The sequence below is a fragment of the Phocoena phocoena genome, chromosome 9, assembly GCF_963924675.1.
Source record: "Phocoena phocoena chromosome 9, mPhoPho1.1, whole genome shotgun sequence".
NCBI classification, from domain to species: domain Eukaryota; kingdom Metazoa; phylum Chordata; class Mammalia; order Artiodactyla; family Phocoenidae; genus Phocoena; species Phocoena phocoena.
In genome coordinates this window covers 16,843,079-16,859,921 of record NC_089227.1, presented here as the reverse complement: position 1 = coordinate 16,859,921, position 16,843 = coordinate 16,843,079, and the positions used below count along the sequence as shown (strand labels likewise).

The following is a 16,843-nucleotide window of genomic DNA, read 5'->3' as shown; positions in this document are numbered from 1 at the left end:
AAGGAAGGGCTTCCCTGGTGGCGCAGTGGTTGAGAGTCCGCCTGCCGATGCAGGGGACATGGGTTCGTGCCCCGGTCCGGGAGGATCCCAAATGCCGCGGAGCGGCTGGGCCCATGAGCCATGGCCACTGAGCCTGTGCGTCTGGAGCCTGTGCTCCGCAACGGGAGAGGCCACAACAGTGAGAGGCCCACGTACCGCAAAAAAAAAAAAAAAAAACTAAAGATGTCAAGGAAATGAATGAGCCACATAGTGACAGGAGAAAAATGGAATCCAGGCAGAAGGAGTCACAAATTCCCGAACGCAGAGGAGTAACTGGTGTGTTGACGGACAGCAAGGAGGCCAGCGTGGCTGAAGAAGGTGAGGAGGAGGGGGAGGGGGAGGGGAGAAAAAAGAGAGGAAGAGGAAAGACAGTGGGTACAAACACTGCCATCAATAGATAAGGAAGGCATAGCAAAATATGGCCATGCCTGCTCCTTTCCCTCACATTACCTTTTTTTTCTTTTTTTTTTAAATTGAGATAGAACTGACGTTCTTTAACCTGTTTTCTCCACCATACAAGGCTCATTCTATTCTCACTTAAGGGAAGCAAGAAAATGGAAATAACCTAAATGTCCAACAGTTGAGTTTAGATAAATTATGGCATGCTATGTGACCTTTAAAATTCATAACTCTGCAGCACATTTATGACTTAGGAAAATGCTTATATTATATGACTAGATAAAAAAGTGGGACTTTGTCCATCAGCAGAGGAATGGATAAAGAAGATGTGGTACATATATACGATGGAATATTACTCAGCCAGAAAAAGGAATGAAATTGTGCCATTTGCAGAGACATGAATGGACCTAGAGACTGTCATACAGAGTGAAGTAAGCCAGAAAGAGAAAAACAACTATCATATAATATAGCTTATATGTGGAATCTAGAAAAATGGTACAGATGAACTTATTTGCAAAGCATAAATAGAGACACAGATGTAGAGAACAAACGTATGGATACTAAGGCGGGGAGGAGGGGTGGGAATTGGAAGATTGGGATTCACATATATACACTTCTGTGTATAAAATAGATAACTAATGAGAACCTACTGTATAGCACAGGGAACTCTACTCAGTGCTCTGTGGTGACCTAAATGGGAAGGAAATCCAAAAAAGAGAGGATATATGTATACATATAGCTGATCCACTTTGCTGTATAGCAGAAACTAACACAACATTGTAAAGCAACTGATATTGTAAAGCAAACTATACTCCAATAAAGATTAAAAAAGAAAGGAAAGAAAAGAAAAGAAAAACAAAGTGGGACTCAAAGCTACATAGCTAACTTTGTTTAAATGCATATATACATTCTTCCTCCTTCCCAGAGAATCATACCACAGTGTTAAGAGTTTACCTACAGGTGGCTGAATTATGAGAGTTTTTATTTCTTTTCATTATTTCTTACTTTTCTGCAATAAACCTACATTATTGTCATAATCAGAAAGTAATAACACTTAGAAGTGAATTAAATAATTTGGTCCAGTATGGCTTGAATCGATAAAATATTTCATCTCATAAATTTATTAAGTGCCCTCAAGGTATTAAGGGGGGGTTTAAAATAGTCCAATGTTAACACTGCTAAGGTCTGTATCACAATGTGAGTCAGTAAGATAATACATTTATTTGAAGATCATATAATTGGTTTTATCTATTTGCTCTAGAGCAGAATTAAATGAACAGATTCATCTTAGGCCCCCATTCACTCTCGATTAACATATTACCTTCCAAAATATTGTCTTAAATAGGTCCATCTCAAAGATTGTAGTATATTTAAAAGACCAAGAGCTAGTAGAAAATCAAGACCCACTATGATAAATGGTCACTGTAAAATCTCATTATTTTTTTGACCAAACATCTTTTCTAAAAGATTATATTGCTTGATATGACAGGTGAACCTCTTTAATTATTCCGGTGTATAGAGTTTAGCACATACTGAAATGATAAAGCAAAAGCATATTTTATGTTGTATAACCTTAGGCCTCTAAATTCCACAAAGCTCAAAAAATAAAACATCACCAGCACCATGGATTCTTGCCCTGTGATCACCCCCAGCCAATGCCCCATCTCCCACCCCAAATTTCACCGATATCCTGACTTGCAACACCATAGGTGAGATTTGTCTGTGTTTGAAGTTTATATAAATACAGTGAAAAAATACGCAGTTTTGCGTTCCTGGCTTCTTGCATTCAATATCATGAGACTCCTCGGTGGTGCTTTGTGTAGCTGAAACTCAGTTATTTCCACTGCTGTATTGCCTTCTCTTGGATGAGTGCTTTACCATCTAGCGATCCATTCTACAGTTGGTAGACCTTTGAGCTGTTTCCACGTTACCCAACTCAGGTCTGGCTACTCGCTGCACGACAGGCCGATAAGTCAAGTAACAAAGTGTCAAGGTAAGGACAGCTGGCTAACTGAGATGATGAGGGACTAGTGTCCTTAAAAACCATCTTAACACCTCGGTGCAGGCAGAGGGCTCTAAAAGGCATCGTGAAGGGTGGGGCTGCAGGGCAGCTCATGTGCAGTTCTCAGATTGGTTGGCATCAAGGTGAAGTTTCGAGCATCACCTATCTTCTGGTTTCAAACTGTCTGGGGTCTATATGCTTGTGGCCAGCAGTTTTCAATTGGTGTGGGTCTGTTTCCTGTAAAAATAACTTAGGAATGTGTGTCAGACCTTTATCTGTATCTTTTAGGGAACTGGGAGTTCGGAGACTCTGCTGTGTGGCAGGTTTATGATCTAAAGTGTTACCAGTCTCCTTGTCAAATAGATATTCTTCGTTTTTACATCTTCACATTTCCTAATCATTAACTCTTGAGCCAGCCTTTTGAGACTCAGGGGCGGCCTGGGAGACTAAAGCAAAAGCCTTTTACTTCAAAGGACAGGGACAGGGGTTTGTATGTGGTTTCACCCTGCCTGGCATTGTTTTGTTTTGTTTTGTTTTTTTGGCGGTACGCGGGCCTCTCACTGTTGTGACCTCTCCCGCTGTGGAGCACAGGCTCCGGAGGCGCAGGCTCAGCGGCCATGGCTCACGGGCCCAGCCGCTCCGCGGCATGTGGGATCTTCCCGGACCGAGGCACGAACTCGCATCCCCTTCATCGGCAGGCGGACTCTCAACCACTGCGCCACCAGGGAAGCCCTGGCATTGTTATAATGAAGGCTGCTGTGAACATTCCTGTTCCATGTGCTTGGATAGAGGCATATCCACTACAGTGTGTTAATGTTTAGCCACTTTGGTCCTAAACCTTAACTGTAGATTGGCATCTCCCTGGTGCCTGGGTGCCAGTTCCATAGGGAATTCTAACCTGAGCTGGGATTAAGAACCAATGAGCTAGATGTTGAAACTCCCAGACAAAAGGAGGAGAGGAATCCAGTTCAGCGGATTTTGAATGAATTGTTTCCAGAAAGAGGACTATAAAATCCAATGGAAAAAATAAGCTGTGTCCATTTTGAATTTGTCTTCCCTTTTTTTCCCCTTCGAGTTCCTAAACCAAAAGACTACATGGACTGGGTTTATGATACTATAAGTGGCCTCCAAATTATTTCAAAACTTCCCCAGATTCTCAAAGCAAAGTTATTTTAGACATGTGTTAAAGATACATGTGTCATCAGACTTAGAGATCAGACTTGTGGTTGCCAATGGGGTAGGGGAGAGAGAGTGATGGATTGGGGGTTTGGGATTAGCAGACGCAAACTGTTATATATAGAATGGATAAACAACAAGGTCCTACTGTAGAGCACAGGGAACTCTATCCAGTCTCCTGAGATACACCATAATGGAAAAGAATATTAAAAAAAGAACGTCTATATGTGTAAAACTCAGTCACTTTGCTGTACAGCAGAGGTTGGCACAACGCTGTAAGTCAACTCTCCTTCAATTTAAAAAAACAACGTGTGTCATAATTTGGCATACTCTGGGTGGGGGATTAGGCTTTCAAAAATTTAGACAGACACTAGTTAGCTGTCCCAGCTCCATAAGCAGGGAGACTTCAAAAAGGCAAGAGTTAATTTTCTGTGGTCCAGGTCAGCCTGAAATTAAATGAAATATGCTTAATAATCATTGTTGCAACTGAGAGTTTGGTTGGCACTGTTTAATTTCCTGGTTTCTTGAAACTGCTTTTTGGACCCATGCCCAGGAGCTGTCTTGATGAATGTATTTCAGAGAAGGGAAAAAACAGAAATGAATAATGTGGCTCTAGAAAATACAGCAACAGAAAGCACTGAACTATCACAAATCTCTAAAAATATGTTCCTCTTCGGGATCAGTCTCCAATATGCATTGGAAGACAGGAGAGAAGAGAGGCCATAAACTCAATTCTTTTGTGATATGTGCAGAACGTGTTAGAAACTTAATATTATTTGTGCATTGTCAGGTAGTTCGATGCCTTCAATTTGTAGTGGGAGAGTGGTTTTAAGTTCCCACCGGACCAAGAATAAGTCCTTCACCAGCCTCCCCTACTGCCTGACTTGGCATGAACTCAACCCCTTGACCAAGAAACATCATTTCAACTTTGACCTGCTGTCAGGATGCATGAAAGGTTCTGGAGGCACATAAAGACCCCATCCTTGCCTTCAAAGAACTTATCGTGTTTTGGGGGTGGGGAAGGCCATCCTCATACAAAGAAAACTAAAACTTCAAGTCTGATGTGTCACCCGTGAGCTGAGTGGTCAATACAGGCCTCTCTGAAGCAGCAGACATGAACTGAATATTAAAGGACAGTCGGGCTTCTCACGGACAGGCAGGAAGGAGGAGGGCACTTCAGATAAGAGCAGAGGTGCAACAAAAGAAAGGGGCAGACGTTCAGAGAACAATGCGGGCAATCCTGTTGGAGTCTGAGAGTCTTCGAAAGCAGTGGTGATTCAAGTTTTGCGATTGGGACAGAGGCAGAGCAGAAGATGATGTATATTTATAATCTACCAATTCCCTATCCCTGTGTTAGAAGATGCCAAAAAAATTGGGGATGATCAAGTAGACAAGACGGTGACAAGCCAGCAATTTGAGAGAAACAAAACAATCAAGAGCAAAAACCCTGAGCAAAAGTCTCTACGTATATGAATTAATGCCCCAAATAGCAGCAATTGAAATCCACGAACGACTTACGATCTCACGATGCTCTGTTCAGGGCATTCTTCCCAGCTGCTCAAGCAGGAAACCTCATCTTCCATCCTTCCCTCATCAACCTCTTCCCTATGATCCATCCAGCAGCCCATCTCTCACCACCTTCCAACTGGTCTTCCTGATTTATTTCTTAACTTCTGTACCCTCCTCATTCTTCCCACCCCAATCCCAATCGATTCTTCACACAAGAAGCTAGAATGTCATCTAAAAATCCTCAATCTGAGCAGATAACCCCTCCTCTTAAAACACACCTATGGTCTCCAGTGTACCCAGGATAAAATATAGAATCTGTAACACGCCCACAAGACCCTGGAGGGACCCTGCCCTGTCCCCTCTCTAATGCCATCTTTCCTCCCATGCCCCTTCGGTAGGTGATTGAGACCTGCTCTCTCCTGGTTCCTCAAACTAGATCTACTTTTTCCAGACTCCTCCTAGAATGTACTAGGCATCCATTCTTTTCCGGGCTAGCTATTATAGGTCAAAGTTTAAAGGTCATGTCTCCACAGGGGCCTGCTTCAACCAATCCCGGAATCTAAATTTTGTCCCCCAAGTTATTCACTCTCATAGCCTTTAGTCTTTTATTTCATGGCACTTACTTAGCACAGTTTGTATTTATACATGTAACTTTTGTGTTTAAGGCTTGAAGCATCATGAAAATATGGACCACATATGTGTGATTCATCACTGTGTACCTAAGCCTAGCAGCCTGACACCTGAGGTTTGCCGTAAATATATCTACAGTGCCTGAAATGGAGGGAATTCCAACTACCTCTGTGTGCTAGATTCAAGTCCTCAATAATCTCTACCACCAGATTTAGTAACTCATTTGATTAATTACTTATAAATAGGCTTTATTCATGTATAAACAAAGGAAGGGTCACATCTCTCAAGCATAGAAGAAAAATATTGCATTTTTGATAGCTTAAGCCTGTATGGATGCCATTTTGACCAATAAAAGGTCCCGCCCTTGAGATGCAGTTCATTTAGAAGTAGTGGGGATTATGGAAAGGAAATCGTAATAATAATACAATGTTTACTGAGTGTGATGTGCCAGGCTTTCTGCTACACTTTTTACAGGCATTATCTGTAATCTTACAACTACCCTGAACATAGATAGGCATTATAGCTTCCATTTGCAAATGAGAAAAGTAAAAGATTGTTTTCCATAATCAAAGAACTAGTTGGTAGGAGGGATTGATGGAGCCAGGTCTGCAAAAAGTCTACAATTTACACCATGTAATCTCTGTGAAATTAGCAAAACATTGTGGAATCTCCACCTCTATTGATATTTTCCATATTGGTTGACAGGACATTTACCAATATTCATCTTATTTTTCCAAAGAACCATACGTGCATCTTGAATCATAAAGAATACCATTCAGAAATAAACATTTTCTCATCCTAAAGTTTTGGTTGGAGAGATTTTAGGATTAAAAAAACCTAAAATCGGGCTTCCCTTGTGGCGCAGTGGTTGAGAGTCCGCCTACCGATGCAGGGGACACGGGTTTGTGCCCCGGTCTGGGAAGATCCCACATGCCGCGGAGCGGCTGGGCCCGTGAGCCATGGCCGCTGAATCTGCGTGTCCGGAGCCTGTGCTCCACAATGGGAGAGGCCACGACAGTGAGAGGCCTGTGTACCACAACAACAACAACAACAAAAAAAAAACCTAAAATCAAATTAAGATAAGATTATACATAGTATGTGCCTGACCCAAATGATAACAAGCGGCTTTTGACCCACATACTTGGGAAATGTACGTGACTCCCCGATATATGTCGGAGAATCTGTAGGCTGGTTGAGCAAATACTTAAGTATTTGTAAGAGCAATAACGGCTCCTGTGGAAATCTCCACTGCACTTGCATGTACTAAAACCATAAATATTCTAGGGGATGGAGGACTGTCAGGGAGCAAAATTCCAAATTGACCTGGCGTGAAGCAGGAGACTACTTGAGAGATTTGAAACTTCTTCAAACCTGGATATTCTAAGTATCCTGAAAGGAAGACGTTATGAAAAAACTAGACCTGCCAGGTAATCCTGACTTGGGGTATACAGTTAAATTCCTTTCTTTATGGGCCTTAAACCAAAGTTTTAAACACCACAGACTATTTTGGAGAGAAATGCCACATCCCTGTTAGAGGGAAACATCTTCCTATAAGAGTTAGGAGAGGGGCTTCCCTGGTGGCGCAGTGGTTGAGAGTCCGCCTGCCGATGCAGGGGACGCGGGTTCGTGCCCCGGTCTGGGAGGATCCCACATGCCGCGGAGCGGCTGGGCCCGTGAGCCATGGCCGCTGAGCCTGCGCGTCCGGAGCCTGTCCTCCGCAACGGGAGAGGCCACGACAGTGAGAGGCCCGCGTAACGCATAAAAAAAAAAAAAAAAAAAAAAAAAAAAAAAGAGTTAGGAGAAAAAGAACTACTATGTACAGGACTTCTCTATATTTTACGTATTCCATATAACTCCTTGAAGTTGGAAGTATTTCTCACTTACAGTTGAGGAAACCATGGTCCAGAGAGTTTAACTAATTAACCCATAATCACACACCTGTGATGGGGCTGGGATCTGAATCTAAACTTTGGCTTCAGATACCTCTTTCCCTAGTAGTCTACTGTTTGGTGTGGATAAAGGAAGATTGGTGGATTTCTTGTCTAATGAAGAAAACTACAGAATCACAGCAGCCTGAGGTTGAAAGACATGTGATTTCAGCACCATGTCTTCTTCACCTTCACATTTCTTACAGTGCCCGCTATGTCACAGGTGCTCAGTGTGTTGGTAGGATGAATGGATGGATGAATGGATGGATGAATGGATGGATGAATGGATGGATGAATCACCTTATTCCTGGGCCATTCAGAGTTACTGTCTTTTCCATATTAAGAGACTGTTTCTCACAGGACAGGTGACAGCAGCCAATTGTTCAATATTGTGTCTCCTCCTCTGGGGGAGCTCTGGCAGGTAAAATGGAAAAAGGTTATGTAACAATTAGCCACTAATTTTTTAGCCACTTTTCTTGGAAGTTAAATACATGTGTAGGCTATTGTAGCTGTTTTGGTCCTGTGAAGATAAGGAACAGCTCACCACCTCAATTTAAGGAGGTGAAATACATCTTATTGGTAGCTGCTTCAGTCCTGTGAATGCAGGGAGTACTGTATCTCTTGAAAGTGTTTCACTTCCCTTTCTGGCCTCATCCCTTTTTTGCCAGTATTTGTTTCCCTAGTCTTGGCATTGTCTAACATGGAGTGGGTACAAGGGTTGGGGGAAAGGAACAGGAAACGAGGCCCTCATTAGATAAACTCCGTCTTCATATTCCTCTCGGGAGACTTTCTTTCCTTGCTTGGTACGTGTGTCTGTTCTCTGTAGACTAGATTTTTCATTCTTGGCCAGGGAGGGTCTTATTTCACAATCTTTGCCTGGAGTGAGTAGTAGATTCAACTCAGGAAGTGCCTGAGAATGGCAATAAATCTTATCTGAGTCTTTTTTTCTTAAGAAGTTCCAAGTCATCCATCTGAGATGGCATACACAGTGATTAGTCTTGGCTGCCAAATGGAAACTGATATTTGCAATCAGTGCTAGAAGTTCATCAAATGACAAAGTCTGTGGGTCCAGGGACATGAGCACTAAGCACAGCACTCTACACCGTTCTGAGTGGGAGGGGCACGTGGCCATGGCCAGCCGGGCTCTGGAGGAGGGCGGGGTGGGCAGCAATCCTTTCACCATCCAATTCAGGGGAGGAACGTGCTGAGAAGAGGCATTCCCTATTTGGGGGCTGCCTGTGCCTTAAGGAATACAGGTGTGAGACACTCTCTGAAAAGCTAACTCACTTGTCCAACTCTGGGTGAGGGTAGAGGATGGAAGTTCCGAAAACTGAGAGGGAAATTCACCTCAGAAATTGGGAAATATAATTAAAATTTAAAATAATTAAAGTAGAAAATTACCATAAAATTGTTTCGGGAGAGTGTGTGTGTGTGTGTGTGTCTGTGTGTTTGTGTGTGTGACTCTAAATCCCTGTTAATAACAAATACTCTTCAGAGCACCAAATATAATCTTCATAACCTTAAAGGCAGAAGGGAGATATCTCCCAGCTTATTCCAAACAGCCAATTATCAGATAAATCTTTTTTCTAGGTCATTACCTTGGTGGAATGACTGATGCAGAAATGACATTGGGCCCTGTAGTAGGATGAATAGTAGCCCCCAAAAGATATAGCCAAGTCCTAACCCCCTATATTATAATAGGGAAGAACAAATCTGACTCCATATTGGATCTGTTTCTTTTACTTTAGCCTTTGTATTCTATTTCTTTTGCTACAAGTTAAGAATTTTGCCTATAGCCTAAAATATACAGGATAGCCCATTCTCAAGGCTCTGACCTTAAAGGATAACACTTTTCCATCCATATAGAGGTAAAAAGTTGCAGAACAGAGAATAACATTTGTCTTGTTGGAGGTTTACAAGAACATTGTGACCTGACCTATGTGGACAGCTGCAAGAACAAAGGATTCCAACACCAAGAAGTTGGCAACAACCAACTGTGCCCCTTCCCCTTTTAGTATAAAAGAAGCCTGAATTCTAACTCGGGGAAGATGGTTCTTTGGGACACTAGTCCACCATCTTCTCAGTCTGCTGGCTTTCCAAATAAAGTTGCTATTCCTTGCCCCAACAGCTCATCTCTCAATTTACTGGCCTGTCATATGGCAAGCAGTATGAGCTTGGACTTTGTAACAAAACCTGTGAATATGACATTACTTGGAAATAGAGTCATACAGATGTAGTTAAGGATCTTGAAATCAGGTCATCCCGGATTTTGGGTGGCCCCCAATCCAATGACTGATGTCCTTACAGGAGAAAGGAGGGGGAGACTTCATGTAGGGACACAGAGAAGAACACATGGAGACAGAGGTAGGTACCAGAGTCACGCTGCCCCAAGCCAAGGGATGCCAAGGGTTGCCAGCGGCCACCAGAATCTAGAAGCATGGAACAGATACTTCCTCAGAGCCTCCAGAAAGAACTAAACCTGCTGACACTGTGATTTCGACTGAAGGTCTCTAGAACTGTAAGAGAATCAATGTCTGTTGTTTTCAGCCTCCTCGTTTGTGGTCATTTGTGGCAGCAGCCCTTGGAAACAAATACAGGCCCCAAGCCTCAGGTCTGAGCATAAAAGCGAACAGAAACAACTTACAGGAAGTATTACTCTGAGCTACTGCAAGAATTTGTTTTGCCAGGATTTATACAACACATACAATTGAGTAATTTCTATATTAGACAAAAGACTAGGTTAACATTCTAGCAATTTGCCTGAAATCTCTACGACAATAAAGGGAGAGGCCAGAGGGAAGACCTATATGTGTACCCTTGGTTGAATTCAGGATGCCTGAGTAGGCCCACCAGGGTTTTATTTGCAGGAAAACCCCATGAGCCTCATGTGGACAGTGGTTGGATCCTCTGGGGTTGGTAGCCTTCCTGCAGGGCTAAGGCTCTACGTGGGTAGAGACCAGGGGCGCCTTCCTCTCCAGGACAATATCCAGGCTGGGGAGGGGATGTGTACCTGGGGAGGTGGAGGGAGTGATGGAAACAGGCTTAGCCTGCAAATGGGGACAATGTTGGAGGGGTGCCCAGCTTTGTACCTTCCACCTTATTTTTTGGCCCTTCCCTCTGTGTCAGGTAGTTAGAGATGGGGCAGCAATGGACTGACCAAGTCAAATGACTGGTTCAGGGCACTGGTGGAAAAGAGGCTTCGAGTTCAAGGCTCAGTTGGGACTCATGGCCAGTGGGAGGGGGGTGGTTGTCCCCACTGGGCTTGATGGCTGTTGGAAAAAGCAAGGGCAAGAACGATGGTATAAGCCACATCAGAAAACCCCATGGACCGCTCAACTATAGGGATAATTTGAGGGCTGAGGTTGTAGCTGCTTTAGCTAATAGAAGCGGGAGCAAAAGGCCACTGCTAAACCACAATGAGATCCCACCTCACACCCATTAGATGGTTACTGTCATTTAAAAAAAAAAAAAAAAAAAAACAGAAAATAGCAAGTATTGGTGAGTATGTGGAGAAACTGAAACACTTGTGTACCGTGTGAGATGTAATAAAATGGTGCAGCCACTGTGGAAAACAGTATGGTGGTTCCACAAAAAATTAAAAGTAGAATTACCATATGATCCAGCAATAATACATCTGGGTATACATCCAAAAGAACTGAAAGCAAGGTGTTGTAGAGGTATTGGTCAAGCAGCATTATTCATAGCAGCATTATTCATAATGGCCAAAAAGTGGAAGCAACCCAAGTGTCCATCGATGGATGAATGGGTAAAAAAATGTGGTATACAATACAATGAAATATTATTCAGCCATAAAAGGAAGGAAATTCTGACATATGCTATAACATGAATGACCCTTGAGGTTACTATACTAAATGAAATAAGCTTGTCATAAAAAGACAAATGCTAGGGCTTCCCTGGTGGCGCAGTGGTTGAGAGTCCGCCTGCCGATGCAGGGGGCACGGGTTCGTGCCCCGGTCCGGGAAGATCCCATATGCCGCGGAGCGGCTGCGTTAGGGAGCCATGGTCACTGAGCCTGCGCGTCCAGAGCCTGTGCTCCGCAACGGGGGAGGCCAAAACAGTGAGAGGACCGCGTATCGCAAAAAAAAAAAAAAAAGACAAATGCTATATATTTCGACTTATAAGAGACTCCTAAAGCATCAAATTCAGAAAGACAGAAAGTAAAATGATGTCTGCCAGGTCTTGGGGGGTAGGGGAATGAGGAATTTTTATTTAATGGGTATAGAGTTTCATTTTTGCAAAATGCAAAGAGTTCTGGAGATGGATGGTGGTAATATTTACACAACAGTGTAAATATGGTTACTATATCAACGGTGTATATGTCACTGCATATGCAGTGTATATATACACTGTGCATGTGTATATACATACACACTACAGTGATATATATGTTGTATAACAATATTATATACCACTGAACTGGTATATACCCACTGAACTGTACATTTTAAAATGGTTAAAATGGTAAATTTTATGTTGTTTTATTTTACCACAACTAAAGCAGACGGCGTTACTTCATTCCAGTATGCTACCCTGAACACCTGCACACAAACTCCACACCCCTATACCCCCGTCCACACACTGGAGGCTGGGGAGACCTGCAGAAACACAGTTCCCTCTCCATGCTGCTGAGCTAAGCGGAAGATATCTGTTCCTGTAGTACTCAGTCTATAAAATCAACGGTGTTTAGTGTGTAATGGGTATCATAAGTCATGTGGCTGGTCAGATAAAGAATCTGGAAGTCAACCTGCCTCCCCGTCTCCTTTGTATCCATCGCCCTTTGGCCAGGTCTTGTTTATCCTGCCTCCCTGATATAGTTTAGCTCTAGCCCTTGCTCTCTAGTCACTTTAGTTCAACTCTTCTGCCTGGGTTTGGCAGCACCCTCATTACTTGTCTCCCTGCCTCCAGTCTCACTCCTCCTAGACTCCTCTCCAGGACTGCCAGAGGGATCCTGCAAAAAAGCAAGTGTGTTCACGTCCCATGTCTTAGAACCCTCCAACTGTTGGCCGTCGGTTCTAGGATGTGGCCCCCGTTGAAATGTTGAAAGGGAGCCTTATCCTTGGGTCCAGCTTGACTCTCCAGCCTCACTTCCTACCTTCTGCCAACCCCAAATCCTGCTGTGTCTCCCAAATGTCGCCCTCCAGCAAGATGAATGATCATCTGCTAAACCTGCTGTCTCAGGTCTACGCTTTTTCATCTGCTTTCCCTGGGTCTGGAAACGCCCTCTTTGTTTGTCGACCTCACAAACCCTAGCTGGCTTTCCAAACTCAGCTACGACCAAAAGCCTCTCTTATCTCAACATCACTCCAACCCGACCCTGAATAAATCTAACCTCTCCTCCCTGTCTCCTACTCCTTTAATTTAAACATAATTCTATGCTGGTATATATCTCAGGGCGTGAGAACTCTTCCCTTTTTTACATGCCTCACTTCTCTACTGAACTGCAGTTTCTTGAGAGCAAGCCTGCATACTTAGTATGTGATGAACTCTGGCTACGTGAAATCTGTTAAAGAATTTGTCTCACTCAAGTGGTCATACTGATAAGATTTTGACAATAATTATAAAATGTGATAATTTTATTAAAATTAAAGTGATCATAAATATGATCATTTTATTAAAATTAAGTCACCGTAACTAGAAAATTTCTGTCAATCAAGGAATTTTCTCATTTTCGAGGAACTCCAGACCCATTTAGTCTTGTTTCTCAAACAGTTATATCAGAATATCAGGGTTTGGGGCTTGGGCATCAGCATTTTTTGAAGGTCTCTAACTGGAGAAAAGGACTTCAAAACCATTGGCTGACAAGTTTTGCTCTGATCTCACCTATTTACCTGAGTGGGCAGTGACTTCCTGTATCCATCCCAGGCAGAAAAATGTCTCATTTTTATTTTTTCAAGAATCTCTGGGGACACAATTCTAGAATCTCCCTTGCCTTTTAAAATAGTGTTCCTCTTTAAAATAAATAAAATCAAGCGTTAAAAGAAACTTGTAGCTATCACCATTTATTTTCCAAATAAAAGATTGTCTCAATAATTTTTAAATGGTTTTGAAGTCCTTTGCTGGGCATCTGATCTTTTATCCCATTTGGCATGATGTTCTCGTAATTTGTATGTCTTTGAGAAAAGAGTTCCAGCGTTACTGTTTCCTAAGAAGTCTGGGGTCATGATAGAATGAGCTGGCCAGCAGCGACTTTATTTTTAACCAAGAGTCTGATCCAAACTCGATAATGAGTGGTAATGTCCAGCTTCTTTTTCCTGCTCTGACATTTTTCTATGCTCCTGGGTAAACAGTCCTTTTCAGGGATCATCCCACCTATGAAGTGTCTGCTTGGCTACAGATATTTCTTAGCTCTCCAGGCCAAAGTGAGCCTTTAACACCCCTCAATACAAAATGTTGAGAGGTCCTTTCAACATGCTGGTGTTTTGTAAAGTGAACAAGGGCATCTGTGGGAGGCCATCTGGAAGGAACATATTATGAAGATCACTTGGGAGTGTTGTGAATCTGAAAAACTGCATGCCCATCCTAAGTTCAGTCATTAATTTAAGAAAACACCACCTCTTCTATAAACTTATATCACTTTTATTTAAAATTTCAGGCCTAAACAGAATCTGCCTGCCTTTTTGAATCATATCCTCAAGAAATCTAAAATCTGATACAAATGAACATATCTATGAAACAGAAAACAGACTCATGGACATAGAAAACAGACAGGTGGTTGCCAAGGGGGAGGGAGTTGGGGGAGGATGGAGTGGGAGGCTGGGGTTAGCAGACGTTAGCTTTCATATATAAAATGGATAAACAACAAGGTCCTACCGTATAGCACGGAGAACTATATTCAATATCCTATGATAAAGCACAATGGAAAAGAATATTAAAAAAAGAATGTATGTATATATGTATAACTGAATCACTTTGCTGTATAGCAGAAATTAACACAACATTGTAAATCAACTATACTTCAATTTAAAAAAATTTTTTAAAAATCATCTCCCAAATTAGAACACATGTCTATTTAACAGGGCAGAAGCACAAAAGCTTTCTTTGACTTCTCATTTGCCCCAGATGTACACTCACTAGTTCTTGCCTGATTCTTCTTCAGTCCTTTCCTCCATTTCTCCACTGTGACCTCTTCTTCATCCACAGCCAGGACTCACTCTATCTCTAGGAACCAGCTGAACGAGCTCTCTTTCCCCTGCTGCTATAACAAATGACCACAGACTTTGTGCTTTAAAACAATACAAATGTATTCTCTTACAGTTCTGGGGGTCAGAAGTCCGAAATGACCCTTAGGAGGCTAAAATCCAGGTGTCAGGAGGGCTGTGCTCTTTCTGGAAGCTCCAGAAAGAATCAATTTCCTTTTCTCTTCCAGCTTCCAGAGGCTGCTGCTGGCATTCCTTGGCCCATTGCCTTTGCTTCATCTCCAGAGCTCATCATTCCAACTTCTGCTTCTATCATTCCATCTCCTTTTGCCTTTGACTCTCCTGCTTCCCTCTTATAAGGACCCTTGTGATTGCACTGCATATCTCCAGAGATTATCCAGGAGAATCACTCCATCTCAAAATCCTTAACTCAGTTATGTCAGCGAAGTCCTTCTTGTTTTTTGGCATGTAAAGCAACATATACACATATTTCGGGGATTAGGATGTGAACACTTTTGCTGGGGCCAGAGGAGGAGAGGGGACATTCTGTCTATCACATGTCCTGAAGCTTTCTGGCCAAGCACCATTTCGATCACTTCCTCCTTTCAGTGCTAAAATGCATTCAGTTGAATTGTGCCCCCCTCACTACCACCACCAAATTCATGTCCTTGGAACCTCAGAAGGTCACCTGTTTTGGAAATAGGATCTTTGCAGATGCAATTTTAAATTAAGATGAGGTCATACTGGATTAGGGTGAGTCCTAAATCCAGTATGACTAGTATCCTTATAAAAAGAGAGATTTGGACACAGAACCTTTGTATCTGTTTGTACCACAGAACTTTATACCAAAAGAGTGAATTTTTCTGTATGTAAATTTAAAAAGTGAGACATAAAAAAATACAATGTGGTCTTTTATTGTCAGATCTAACACGTAAAGAACTTGGAAGTCATCACTCCTATCCTCACAACAAGATAAAAACTGAACAGACTGAAAATCACTGACTTTTCTTAGATCCATCAGAAAATTGAGATCACATAATAACTTGTAACACCAAAAGGCAACAGACAGAAATTCAGATCTACATAAAGAAAGGAAAAGTACTGGAGAAGGAATAAATGAAGGTAAAATAAAATCTTGTATTTTTCTTAGTCTTAATTGATCTAATAGGTAAATATTTGTTCAAAATAAGAACCACATTCTGAGCCATAAAACACATCTTTACAAATTTAAAACAATAGAAATCATACTATGGTCTTAGGCCATAGTATGGAATTAAACTAGAAATCAGTAACAGAAAGACAGCAAGAAAAATCCCCAAATATTTGGAGATTAAACATCATACTTCTAAATAACACATGAGTCATAGAAGAAGTCTCGAGAGAAATTTAAAAGTATTTAATTAAATGAAACTGAAAATACAACCTATCAAAATGTGTGGGATTCAGTGAAAGCATTGCTTAGAATGAAACTTATAGCACTGAATGCATACGCTAGAAAAGATCTAAAATTAGTAGCCTACATTTTCACTTTAGGAAACTAGAGAAAAAGTATAAATGAACACTAAAGCAAGCAGAAGAAAAGAAATAAAAGTTAGAGCAGAGATCAATGAAATTAAAAAATAAAAAGGAAATCAATAGAGAAACCAAAAGCTGGTTCTTTGAAAAGATCAATAAAACTGTTAAACTTATAGCCAGGCTGTATAAGAAAAAAAAAAACAAAGGCACAAATTGCTAATATCAGAAATGAAAGGATTCCATATCTGGAATCTAAAAAAACGGTACTGATGAACCTAGTGGCAGGGCAGGAATAAAGAGGCAGACACAGAGAAAAGACTTGAGGACACGGGGAGGGGGAAGTGTAAGCTGGGACGAAGTGAGAGAGTGGCATGGACATATATACACTACCAAATGTAAAATAGATAGCTAGTGGGAAGCAGCCACATAGCACAGGGAGATCAGCTCGGTGCTTTGTGACCACCTAGAGGGGTGGGACAGGAGGATGG

General features: G+C 41.9%; 1 pseudogene; it reads left to right on the top strand.

The window, feature by feature from the left end:
• The first annotated feature begins 263 nt into the window (after positions 1-263).
• Positions 264-16,843, top strand: part of LOC136127880 (large ribosomal subunit protein eL31-like) — a 29,884-nt pseudogene continuing 13,304 nt past the window's right edge.